A 12,871-nucleotide genomic window follows, 5' to 3' on the forward strand; every position below is an offset into this window, starting at 1 on the left:
TTCCTGTGCGACTTTGCACTTGGCTCAAAGAGACTTTTTTGTAGGTCCTGAGACCCCACATTAGTGTACCAAATTTCGTACTCCTCAGTCAAAGCATGGCTTGGGGCTGACAGTTTTAATGGACCTAGGGGGCGCTATTTCAGAAAATAGGCCACGCCCATTTGATGTTCACATGAGATCTTTTGGGGGGCCGGACTAGGATCACTCACAAGACGTTTCGTGACTGTATCTATAGAAATGACGACATGGGAGGCACATGTATGGTCACGGCGGTACGCCTGACTTCGCCGCGTCGCCACAGCCCCGCCTTCTGCAGAAAACACCCATAAAGTGACGTCAAGCAACGCCAACTTCTCTTCAGTTACCTGCTACAAATTCGGGCTGATTATTCGACAGGGCGAATTTTGGAAAATTTCCCAGTAAAACTTGACGTTTTAAGTCCTGAGGGGGCGGGGCTTGTGTGACATCATCCAGCGACCATTCATTTGTCTTCGGGGGGCGATGACGATTATCCATAGAAAGTTACTTTAACTGTAATTCTTTCATTTGTGAAATTATAGCAATTTGAATTTTTTTGGCGAGTGCTCGAACTTTGAGGCCTGGCCCCGCCCCTTCAGTATTTACGAAAAGTCAATTTTATTTTCTCATTTGAAGCGTCCATCGCTTCTGTTCGATGGCACACTATTTTTGAGACTATGGTACGAAAAATGACGAAACTGTTCAACCAAATATAGACCCTAGAAATGGCCAAAACGGCTAAAAATCGCCATTTCAACCCAAAATGGCCGACTTCCTGTTTTATATTGACCATGGTTGCAAGAGGCTTTTTTGTGCGGACTGTTGAGTAGTACCAGTATACCAAATTTCATAACTGTACAATAAACTAAGCTTTATGGAGAGGGGTATTTTTCACTCTTTAGGGGGCGCTGTCGAGCCACTTTTTTATCAACTTTCACATCGCCAGTGAAATACGTAAATTTCACGCACTTTCTATATTGGGCCAGAATTTGGTGACTTTTTGGATATGCTAAGACCCCCTAAAGGCCACCCAAAGACGCGGAAGAAAAAAGAAAGCGTAATAATAATTAAAGCTGCAAGCAGCGTCGTTCGGCCCTCGCAGCGAAGCTGCTCGCCCTCCTTTCGCACCCCCTCCGCTCCATCCCCGACGCTCTCCAAACCCAGCTCCGCGCTTGTCCATCCTGGCCGGCAGCCGGGGGCACCAGGGCACGTCTGGCAGAACAGAAAGTCAACCACCCCGACACCAGAAACCGTGAACGGCCTCCTCGTCCACACCTCACCCTGATTCAGCATCCCCTCTGAGCCCAGCATTACACGTCTCACCACTAGGAGATACTCTATCTTTACCACACTGGTGATGTGATGTTCAGTCTCGGGCAAATCGGAGGCTGTTTGTGGAAGTTACAGTCAAACGTAAGGTCACAGCTTCACGCCAGAAATCGCCATGGCATCAAAGCCCCTCCCTTTCTGAAAAGCTATCAGATCTGAATGGTCATTACAACATCATGAAGACAGTGCATGACCTTAGTGTCATGTTGACTAAATTAGAGGGGACAAATATGGGCATTTCACCATAAAACAGTAGACTTCCTGTAGTCAGGGGGCGGGGCTTAGGTGATGTCAGCTGTCCACATTGTCACTGTCTTCAGATGTGGTCAGTGATCACACAGACAAAGTTTGAAATTGATCTGATCATGCACATGGGAGTTATTAAGTCAAGTAACGTAATGGCGACTGGTCAAAGTTTGAGGCTTAGCCACGCCCACACCTTTATACTTATTTAAAATCCGACGGTTGAATTTTTTCCTCTATGTCTTAAGAGTATATAGCAGGAGTTTGAAGGTGATCGGTGGAAAGGACGACGAGACATCATTCTCCTAATAACGTGTGGGAAAACCACTAAATCGAGTACTTGGACCAAAATGGCCGACCTCCTGTGCGACATTGGACTTGGCTCCAAGAGACTTTTTTGTAGGTCCTGAGACACTACATTAGTGTGCCAAATTTCGTGATCCTCAGTCAAAGCATGGCTTGGGGCTGATAGTTTTAATGGTCCTAGGGGGCGCTATTTCAGAAAATAGGCCACGCCCACAAACTTCAGCTGTCCAATTCTATTAGGGGTCAGAGTAAGATCACTCATCAGAAATTGTGTGGTGATGTAACAATGATTGAAGAAATGAGAGACAAACGTATTTCCATGGCGTGATGGTGAATTTCGCCATGCTCCCAAAGCCCCGCCTTTATTCGAAACCTGCCAGTACTATAAATCAAGTGACCTCAACTTGTCTGCTGCTATTTGCCAGTGATTGCTGGTGATTGGTTAAAAGGAGTCCAATAGGGAGCTGTGAAAAAAAGAGTGGCGTGGCGACAGGTCAAAGTTTGAGGCTTAGCCACGCCCACACCTTTATACTTATTTAAAATCCGACGGTTGAATTTTTTCATCTATGTCTTAAGAGTGTATAGCAGATGTTTGAAGGTGATTGGTGAAAAGGGCGATGGTGCAACACTCTCCAAACAACGTGTGCGAAAACCACTAAATCGAGTACTTGGACCAAAATGGCCGACTTCCTGTGCGACTTGGTGCTTGGCTCCAAGAGACTTTTTTGTAGGTCCTGAGACACCACATTAGTGTACCAAATTTCGTAATCCTCAGTCAAAGCCTGGCTTGGGGCTGACAGTTTTAATGGTCCTAGAGGGCGCTATTTCAGAAAATAGGCCACGCCCACAGGATTTTCACATCACATTTTTTGGGGGGCAGGACTAGGATCACTCCCAAGAAGTTTTGTGGCGATATCTTTAGAAATGACGAAATGGGAGGCAAACGTAAGGCCTAAGCGGTACGCCTGACTTCGCCGCGCCGCCACAGCCCCGCCTTCTGCAGAAAACTCCCATAAAGTGACGCCAAGCAACCCCAACTTGTCTTCAGTTACCTGCTACAAATTTGGGGTGATTATTTGAAAGGGCGAATTTTGGAAAATTTCCCAGTAAAACTTGACCTTTTAAGTCCTGAGGGGGCGGGGCTTGTGTGACATCATCTATCGACCATTCATTTGTCTTCGGGGGGCGATGGCAATTGTCCTTAGAAATTGTTTTAACTGTAATTCTTTCATTTGTGAAATTATAGCAATTTGAATTTTTTTGGCGAGTGCTCGATTTTTGAGGCCTGGCCCCGCCCCTTCAGTATTTACGAAAAGTCAATTTTATTGTCTCATTTGAATCGTCCATCGCTTCTGTTCGATCTCGCACTATTTTTGAGACGATGGTGCGAAAAATGACCAAACTGTTCAACCAAATATAGACCCTAGAATTGGCCAAAACGGCTAAAAATCGTCATTTCAACCCAAAATGGCCGACTTCCTGTTTTATATTGACCATGGTTGCAAGAGGCTTTTCTGTGCGGACTGTTGAGTATTATCAGTATACCAAATTTCATAACTGTACGATAAACTAAGCTTTATGGAGAGGGGTATTTTTCACTTTCTAGGGGGCACTGTCGAGCCACTTTTTTATGAACTTTCACATCGCCAGTGAAATACGTAAATTTCACGCACTTTCTATATTGAGCCAGAATTTGGTGACTTTTTGGATATGCTAAGACCCCCTAAAGGCCACCCAAAGACGCGGAAGAAAAAAGAATAATAATAATAATTAAAGCTGCAAGCAGCGTCGTTCGGCCCTCGCAGCGAAGCTGCTCGCCCTCCTTCCGCACCCCCTCCGCTCCATCCCCGACGCTCTCCAAACCCAGCTCCGCGCTTGTCCATCCTGGACGGCAGCCGGGGGCACCAGGGCACGTCTGGCAGAACAGAAAGTCAACCACCCCGACACCAGAAACCGTGAACGGCCTCCTCGTCCACACCTCACCCTGATTCAGCATCCCCTCTGAGCCCAGCATTACACGTCTCACCACTAGGAGATACTCTATCTTTACCACACTGGTGATGTGATGTTCAGTCTCTGGCAAATCGGAGGCTGTTTGTGGAAGTTACAGTCAAACGTAAGGTCACAGCGTCACGCCAGAAATCGCCATGGCATCAAAGCTCCTCCCTTTCTGAAAAGCTATCAGATCTGAATAGTCATTAGAACATCATGAAGACAGTGCATGACCTTAGTGTCATGTTGACTAAATTAGAGGGGACAAATATGGGCATTTCACCATAAAACAGAAGACTTCCTGTAGTCAGGGGGCAGGGCTTAGGTGATGCCAGCTGTCCACATTGTCACTGTCTTCAGATGTGGTCAGTGATCACACGGACAAAGTTTGAAATTGATCTGATCATGCACAAGGGAGTTATTGAGTCAAGTAACGTAATGGCGACTGGTCAAAGTTTGAGGCTTAGCCACGCCCACACCTTTATACTTATTTAAAATCCGACGGTTGAATCTTTTCCTCTATGTCTTAAGAGTATATAGCAAGAGTTTGAAGGTGATCGGTGGAAAGGGCGACGAGACATCATTCTCCTAATAACGTGTGCGAAAACCACTAAATCGAGTACTTGGACCAAAATGGCCGACCTCCTGTGCGACATTGCGCTTGGCTCCAAGAGACTTTTTTGTAGGTCCTGAGACACTACATTAGTGTGCCAAATTTCGTGATCCTCAGTCAAAGCACGGCTTGGGGCTGACAGTTTTAATGGTCCTAGGGGGCGCTATTTCAGAAAATAGGCCACGCCCACAAACTTCAGCTGTCCAATTCTATTAGGGGTCAGAGTAGGATCACTCATCAGAAATTGTGTGGCGATGTCACAATGATTGAAGAAATGAGAGACAAACGTATTTCCATGGCGTGATGGCGAATTTCGCCATGCTCCCAAAGCCCCGCCTTTATTCGAAAGCTGCCAGTACTATAGACCAAGTGACCTCAACTTGTCTGCTGCTATTTGCCAGTGATTGCTGGTGATTGGTTAAAAGGAGTCCAATAGGGAGCTGTGAAAAAAAGAGTGGCGTGGCGACAGGTCAAAGTTTGAGGCTTAGCCACGCCCACACCTTTATACTTATTTAAAATCCGTAGGTTGAATTTTTTCCCCTTTGTCTTAAGAGTCTATAGCAGAAGTTTGAAGGTGATTGGTGAAAAGGGCAATGGTGTAACACTCTCCAAACAACGTGTGCGAAAACCACTAAATCGACTACTTGGACCAAAATGGCCGACTTCCTGTGCGACTTTGCACTTGGCTCCAAGAGACTTTTTTGTAGGACCGGAGACACCACATTAGTGTACCAGATTTCGTACTCCTCAGTCAAAGCATGGCTAGGGGCTGACAGTTTTAATGGTCCTAGAGGGCGCCATTTCAGAAAATAGGCCACGCCCACAAACTACAGCTGTCCAAATCTATTGGGGGTCAGACTAGGATCACTCACCAGACATTTTGTGGTGATGGCACGATAATTGAAGAAATGAGAGGCAAACGTATTGCCATGGCGTGATGGTGAATTTTGCCATGCTCCCAAAGCCCCGCCTTTTTTCAAAACCTGCCAGTACTGGAGACTAAGTGACCTCAACTTGTCAGCTGCTATTCGCCAGAGATTGCTGGCGATTGGGTAAAAGGAGTCCAATAGGTAGCTGTGAAAAAAAGAGTGGCGTGGTGACAGGTCAAAGTTTGAGGCTTAGCCACGCCCACACCTTTATACTTATTTAAAATCCGACGGTTGAATTTTTTCCTTTATGTCTTAAGAGTCTATAGCAGAAGTTTGAAGGCGATTGGTGAAAAGGGCGATGGAGCATCACTCTCCAAACAACGTGTGCGAAAACCACTAAATCGAGTACTTGGACCAAAATGGCCGACTTCCTGTGCGACTTTGCACTTGGCTCCAAGAGACTTTTTTGTAGGTCCTGAGACACCACATTAGTGTGCCAAATTTCATAATCCTCAGTCAAAGCATGACTTGGGGCTGACAGTTTTAATGGTCCTAGGGGGCGCTATTTCAGAAAATAGGCCACGCCCACCGGATGTTCACATCACATTTTGTGGGGGGCTGAACTAGGATCACTCCCAAGAGGTTTTGTGGCGATATCTCTAGAAATGACGAAATGGGAGGCAAACGTAAGGCCTAAGCGGTACGCCTGACTTCGCCGCGCCGCCACAGCCCCGCCTTCTGGAGAAAACTCCAATAAAGTGACGCCAAGCAACCCCAACTTGTCTTCAGTTACCCGCTACAAATTTGGGGTGGTTATTGGAAAGGGCGAATTTTGGAAAATTTCCCAGTAAATCTTGACCTTTTAAGTCCTGAGGGGGCGGGGCTTATGTGACATCGTCAATCGACCATTCATTTGTCTTCGGAGGTCGACGACGATTGTCCTTAGAACATTTCTTTAACTGTAATTCTTTCATTTATGAATCTATAGCAATTTGAATTTTTTTGGCGAGTGCTCGAACTTTGAGGCCTGGTCCCGCCCCTTCAGTATTTACGAAAAGTCAATTTTATTGTCTCATTTTAATCGTCCATCGCTTCTGTTCGATCGCACACTATTTTTGAGACGATCGTGCGAAAAATGACCAAACTGTTAAACCAAATATAGACCCTAGAAATGGCCAAAACGGGGTCAAAATGGCCACTTTAGTCCAAAATGGCCGACTTCCTGTTTGATATTGACCATGGGTGCAAGAGGCTTTTCTGTGCGTATTGTTGAGTTCTACAAGTGTACCAAATTTCATCACTCTACTATGAAAAAAGGTCAAAGCGGAGGGGTATTTTTAATTTTCCAGGGGGCGCTGTTGAAACATTTTTTTACCAACTTTCACGTTGCCAGTGAAATACGTAAATTTCACGCACTTTCTATATTGGGCCAGAATTTGGTGACTTTTTGGATATGCTAAGACCCCCTAAAGGCCATCCAAAGACGCGGAAGAAAAAAAAAGAAAAAAAAAAAGAAAAAAAAAAAAAATTAAAGCTGCAAGCAGCGTCGTTCGGCCCTCGCAGCGAAGCTGCTCGCCCTCCTTCCGCACCCCCTCCGCTCCATCCCCGACCCTCTCCAAACCCAGCTCCGCGCTTCTCCATCCTGTCCGGCAGCCGGGGGCACCAGGGCACGTCTGGCAGAACAGAAAGTCAACCACCCCGACACCAGAAACCGTGAACGGCCTCCTCGTCCACACCTCACCCTGACTCAGCATCCCCTCTGAGCCCACCATTACACGTCTCACCACTAGGAGATACTCTATCTTTACCACACTGGTGATGTGATGTTCAGTCTCGGGCAAATCGGAGGCTGTTTGTGGAAGTTACAGTCAAACGTAAGGTCACAGCGTCACGCCAGAATTCGCCATTGTATCAAATCCCCTCCCTTCCTGAAAAGCTAGCAGATCTGAATTGTCATTACAACATCATGAAGACAGTGCATGACCTTAGTGTCATGTTCACTAAATTAGGGGGGACAAATATGGGCATTTCACCATGAAAAAATCGACTTCCTGTAGTCAGGGGGCGGGGCTTAGGTGATGTCAGCTGTCCACATTGTCATTGTCTTGAGATGTGGTCAATGATCACACAGACACAGTTTGATATAGATCTGATCATGCACATGGGAGTTGTTAAGTCAAGGAATGTAATGGCGAAAGGTCAAAGTTTGAGGCTTAGCCACGCCCACACCTTTATACTTATTTGAAATCCGATGGTTGAATTTTTTCCCCTTTGTCTTAAGAGTATGTAGCAGAAGTTTGAAGGCGATTGGTGAAAAGGGCGATGGTGCAACACTCTCCAAACAACGTGTGCGAAAACCACTAAATCGAGTACTTGGACCAAAATGGCCGACTTCCTGTGCGACTTTGCACTTTGCTCCAAGAGACTTTTTTGTAGGTCTTGAGACACCACATTAGTGTGCCAAATTTCGTGTTCCTCAGTGAAAGCATGGCTTGGGGCTGACAGTTTTAATGGTCCTAGGGGGCGTTATTTCAGAAAATAGGCCACGCCCACAAACTTCAGCTGTCCATTTCTATTAGGGGTCAGAGTAGGATCACTCATCAGAAATTGTGTGGCGATGTCACAATGATTGAAGAAATGAGAGACAAACGTATTTCCATGGCATGATGGCAAACTTCGCCATACTCCCAAAGCCCCGCCTTTATTCGAAACCTGCCAGTACTATAGACCAAGTGACCTCAACTTGTCTGCTGCTATTTGCCAGTGATTGCTGGTGATTGAGTAAAAGGAGTCCAATAGGGAGCTGTGAAAAAAAGAGTGGCGTGGCGACAAGTCAAAGTTTGAGGCTTAGCCACGCCCACACCTTTATACTTATTTAAAATCCGATGGTTGAATTTTTTCTTCTATGTCTTTAGAGTGTATAGCAGATGTTTGAAGGTGATTGGTGAAAAGGGTGATGGAGCATCACTCTCCAAACTACGTGTGCGAAAACCACTAAATCGAGTACTTGGACCAAAATGGCCGACTTCCTGTGCGACTTTGCACTTGGCTCCAAGAGACTTTTTTGTAGGTCCTGAGACACCACATTAGTGTACCAAATCTCGTACTCCTCAGTCAAAGCATGGCTTGGGGCTGACAGTTTTAATGGTCCTAGGGGGCGCTATTTCAGAAAATAGGCCACGCCCACCAGATGTTCACATCAGATTCTTTTGGGGGCCGGACTAGGATCACTCCCAAGAAGTGTCGTGGCGATATCTCTAGAAATGACGAAATGGGAGGCAAACGTAAGGCCACGTCGGTACGCCTGACTTCGCCGCGCCGCCACAGCCCCGCCTTCTGCAGAAAACTCCCATAAAGTGACGCCAAGAAACCCCAACTTGTCTTCAGTTACCTGCTACAAATTTGGGATGATTATTTGAAAGGGCGATTTTTTGAAAATTTCCCAGTAAAACTTGACCTTTTAAGTCCTGAGGGGGCGGGGCTTATGTGACATCATCAATCGAACATTCATTTGTCTTCGGGGGGCGATGCCGATTGTCTATAGAAAGTTACTTTAACTGTAATTCTTTCATTTATGAAATTATAGCAATTTGAATTTTTTTGGCGAGTGCTCGAACTTTGAGGCCTGGCCCCGCCCCTTCATTATTTACGAAAAGTCAATTTTATTGTCTCATTTTAATCGTCCATCGCTTCTGTTCGATAGCACACTATTTTTGAGACGATCGTGCTAAAAATGACCAAACTGTTCAACCAAATATAGACCCTAGAAATGGCCAAAATGTCTAAAAATCGCCATTTCAACCCAAAATGGCCGACTTCCTGTTTGATATTGACCATGGTTGCAAGAGACTTTTCTGTGCGGACTGTTGAGTACTACAAGTAAACCAAATTTCATAACTGTACGATAAATTAAGCTTAATGGAGAGGGGTATTTTTCACTTTCTAGAGGGCGCTGTTCAGCCACTTTTTTATGAACTTTCACATTGCCACTGAAATACGTAAATTTCACGCACTTTCTATATTGGGCCAGAATTTGGTGAGTTTTTGGATATGCTAAGACCCCCTAAAGGCCACCCAAAGACGCGGAAGAAAAAAAAAAATAATAATAATAATAATAAATAATAATAATAAACGGAGCAGATACAATAGGCCTTCGCAGCTTCACTGCTCGGGCCTAATAATAAACGGAGCAGATACAATAGGCCTTCGCAGCTTCACTGCTCGGGCCTAATAAGAAGAAGAAACGGAGCAGATACAATAGGCCTTCGCAGCTTCACTGCTCGGGCCTAATAAACGGAGCAGATACAATAGGCCTTCGCAGCGCTTCGCTGCTCGGGCCTAACTACCATTTCAGGCAGCTTCCTAGGAGAGAGAAGACCGGAACAGCGCCACAATGCGTAGTGGCCAAAATTATATTACATCCGCAGTGGTTTAGGATTTCCATTGGGAATGAATGAGATTTGGTTAAGGGGCGTTTAGCTAAACAATTCTCGGTCCCGGCATGGGGCACGGGCGACCGCAGTTAACTTTAGCTTGATGCATTGAACAAAATGTCAATTTTTCACAAAAACAATTTGCACTTGACCATCACTTCAACTTCCTCGTTAGTATAGTGGACAGTATCCCCGCCTGTCACGCGGGAGACCGGGGTTCGATTCCCTGACGGGGAGACCGCAGTTAACTTTAGCTTGATGCATTGAACAAAATGGCCAATTTTGCACTTGACCATAACTTCAACTGCTGCTATTTAACCCCAGGTCTCTTGCGTGGCAGCTGTTGAATGCTACCACTGGCCTACCAACCAGGACACGCTAACCTTTATGGCCTGCACGTATCATGCATGGCACAGTAAAATGTGCAGCCTTCATTTTCTTTTCAGAATAGTTACTTCTACTTGTTTTTCTCATTGTCACTGAGGTCTCTACATGTTTGTAATGGAAGCTTTTTGTATTTTGATACGGCATCTTGTTGGAACTCAATTGAACTGTAAGTCGTTTTGTAAGTTGAACCTGAATGCATAAATCAACATTTTTTAGCTTGCTTTCCACATCAACTGCACCACCGTGTCTTCATTTACACTTATTCGTTGAACTGCAGTGATTGATCATTTGATATGTTTTTTAGCTGTCATTTAGGACAGCCATTGGAACACAGGGTTTCTTCCTAATGTGTCGTTTTTCTCAGCATTTCTGTGGTGGAAACCTTTAGGATGTTCAAACCATCTTTACTCATTGCCACAGCTCCAAGGGTAACCAATAAATGCTGTCTGATGACAATTGTTGCACATCATGCAATGCCATCTGTTGGCATAGATGTTTCAAAAGGCCCGTTGAGGAATAGGCGCATGAAGAGTAAGAGGTCATTGTTCGTATTGGTGAGCGAATCACTGCCTGTCACACGAGAGACTTGGATTATAGATGACTACTAACTTTGATGGATGCATTGGACAGGCCTTGGAATTCTATCCAACAGAGGTTGCATTGGCCGGGAATTGAGCCCGGGCCTCCCGCGTGGCAGGCGAGAATCCTACCACTGGACCACCAATGCACACAAGCGCATTAGCAACGCCAGTACTCTTGGTGCACAGGACGGTAACATGAGCAGGCTTTTTTTTTTTTTTTCGGTACTGGACTTCTAGCCTTTGGGTTTCACCATTGCTACATTTTCTGCCTGTTAATTTGCTCAGCATTTCTGTGCTGACAACCATGAGGACCTTCAAAGAAGTTTTACCCATTGTAAACGTCACAAGTTGTACAAATAACACTTTTTGGACCATGCATGGGAGTCCAGGACAAGGTCCGGCGGCTATCAGTCCAGCCCTTAACCGGGGCCCGAAACGTCTTTCGTGCGTGGATGGCAAAATCACCACCAGCGTAAAACCACACTGTCAACTGGTTATTAAAAAATTAAAGGGTGCAATTTAATTTAGGTACTCACTCTCTCCCTGAGTGGCAGACTCGCCCTGAGTCCGTGCGCGAGAGCCTGTTAATGGAAGTTCGTCTGCGGAGATAAACAGCTGGCCGATGGGGCAATTCTCAGCCCCCCGGACTTTGATGAGGAAGAGGCGCCATGCAGCTCTCCGAAGGCGAACTCCCACTGAAGGGATCTGCTCTCCCGGGTTTCAGCACCAAAAACGTTGGGTAATTTTTATTTGTCCTGTATTACCTCAAAGAAAACTCAGAGCACACACAGAGGGATTAGATTGATAATTTGGTACATTGTAAACAACCTTAAACAGACAAGGAACACATACTTTGCAAAGTGTGAGATACTTGCAAAGGGTGAGAAAAATCAATCCACACCAGTCGAAAACCAGTTTCCTCTCACCCCGAGTCGAAACTCTGGAGTGAATTTATTTGCAAGAGCACACACACACCCATAAATTCCTCAAAAACCCCCTTGGCCTCAGGAATCCACAGAAGACAAAAGGGATTCTTCAGATAATAGATCAGCGAGTCTCTTGGCCAGGGCAAGACGGTGTTCCTGCATAAGAGACTCCCGGTCTGGCCGGTTTGGCCTCCATATAATAGAACAAAAGTGCCTAAATCATAAAGGAGTTGCTGCAAACATTTAAATGTAAATAAGTACCTCAAGCAGAAAGGAAGCCCTCAGGCAGAAAGGAATTCCTGCAAACATTTAGGGTTAGGTAACTCTGTTTGACAATTAGATTTACCTATCAGTAAAAGTCACAAGTTGTACAAATAACACTTTTTGGACCATGCATGTTGCCAATCATGCAAAGCCAGCCAATGACATTGATATAGCGGGTCAGTAGTTGGCTGATACAGAATGTGAGTTCCTCGTTAGTATAGTGGACAGTATCCCCGCCTGTCACGCGGGGGCCAGCCGCATAAAGGCGTAATGCACTGACAGCCAATCAAATTGCAGCTTAAAGCTTCAGCACATCAACAACTTCCAAAACCGGACTTGCCACCTTGCAGTGGGTTCGAAAACTGTTAAGTCAAAAATGTGTAAATTTTTCAGCAGCTTTTTTCATTTTTATGTTCATATGCCAATGAATAACATAAACTTTATTTTTAAAATAATTGAATCTACACCTATATAAAAATTATTGTGAGCAGGAACGATATATACATGTGTGTATGTGCGTGTGTGTGTTTATATGCGTGTGTGTGCGTATGTGTGTATGCGTGTGTGTGTGTATATGCGTGTGTGTGTGTGTATGTGTGTGTATATATCTATATAAATGAATTAGTACTTCAGATGTAAATACAGTCTGGGTTCTTTTCAATCATCTTTATTATAATTCAAATCTTAAAAACATTTTTTATAAACAATCTAGGAATTTGAATAGTAGCAATACATTTAAAGGAAGATTGATCCATCTCCACAATTTTAGCTATTTACAAAAAGGGCTTGACAATTTAAATGGAATAAATGTCACTTTCTTTAACCCTCCCACTGTCCTAACAGGACATTTTGCCTGGTGTAAATTGTGTTTTAATACTGCTATAGTAAGGGTGAGCTGCCATTTCTGTTT

The 12,871-nt window shown here is 44.9% G+C and overlaps 2 non-coding genes across 2 annotated transcripts; one reads left to right on the forward strand and one right to left on the reverse strand.

Moving 5' to 3' along the window:
- Positions 1-9,968: 9,968 nt before the first annotated feature.
- Positions 9,969-10,040, forward strand: trnad-guc (transfer RNA aspartic acid (anticodon GUC)). The gene has a single exon. It is a non-coding gene; the product is annotated as a tRNA-Asp (tRNA).
- Positions 10,041-10,846: 806 nt separating this feature from the next.
- Positions 10,847-10,917, reverse strand: trnag-gcc (transfer RNA glycine (anticodon GCC)). The gene has a single exon. It is a non-coding gene; the product is annotated as a tRNA-Gly (tRNA).
- Between the last annotated feature and the right edge of the window lie 1,954 nt (positions 10,918-12,871).

This window comes from Nothobranchius furzeri, chromosome 14, assembly GCF_043380555.1.
Source record: "Nothobranchius furzeri strain GRZ-AD chromosome 14, NfurGRZ-RIMD1, whole genome shotgun sequence".
NCBI lineage: Eukaryota > Metazoa > Chordata > Actinopteri > Cyprinodontiformes > Nothobranchiidae > Nothobranchius > Nothobranchius furzeri.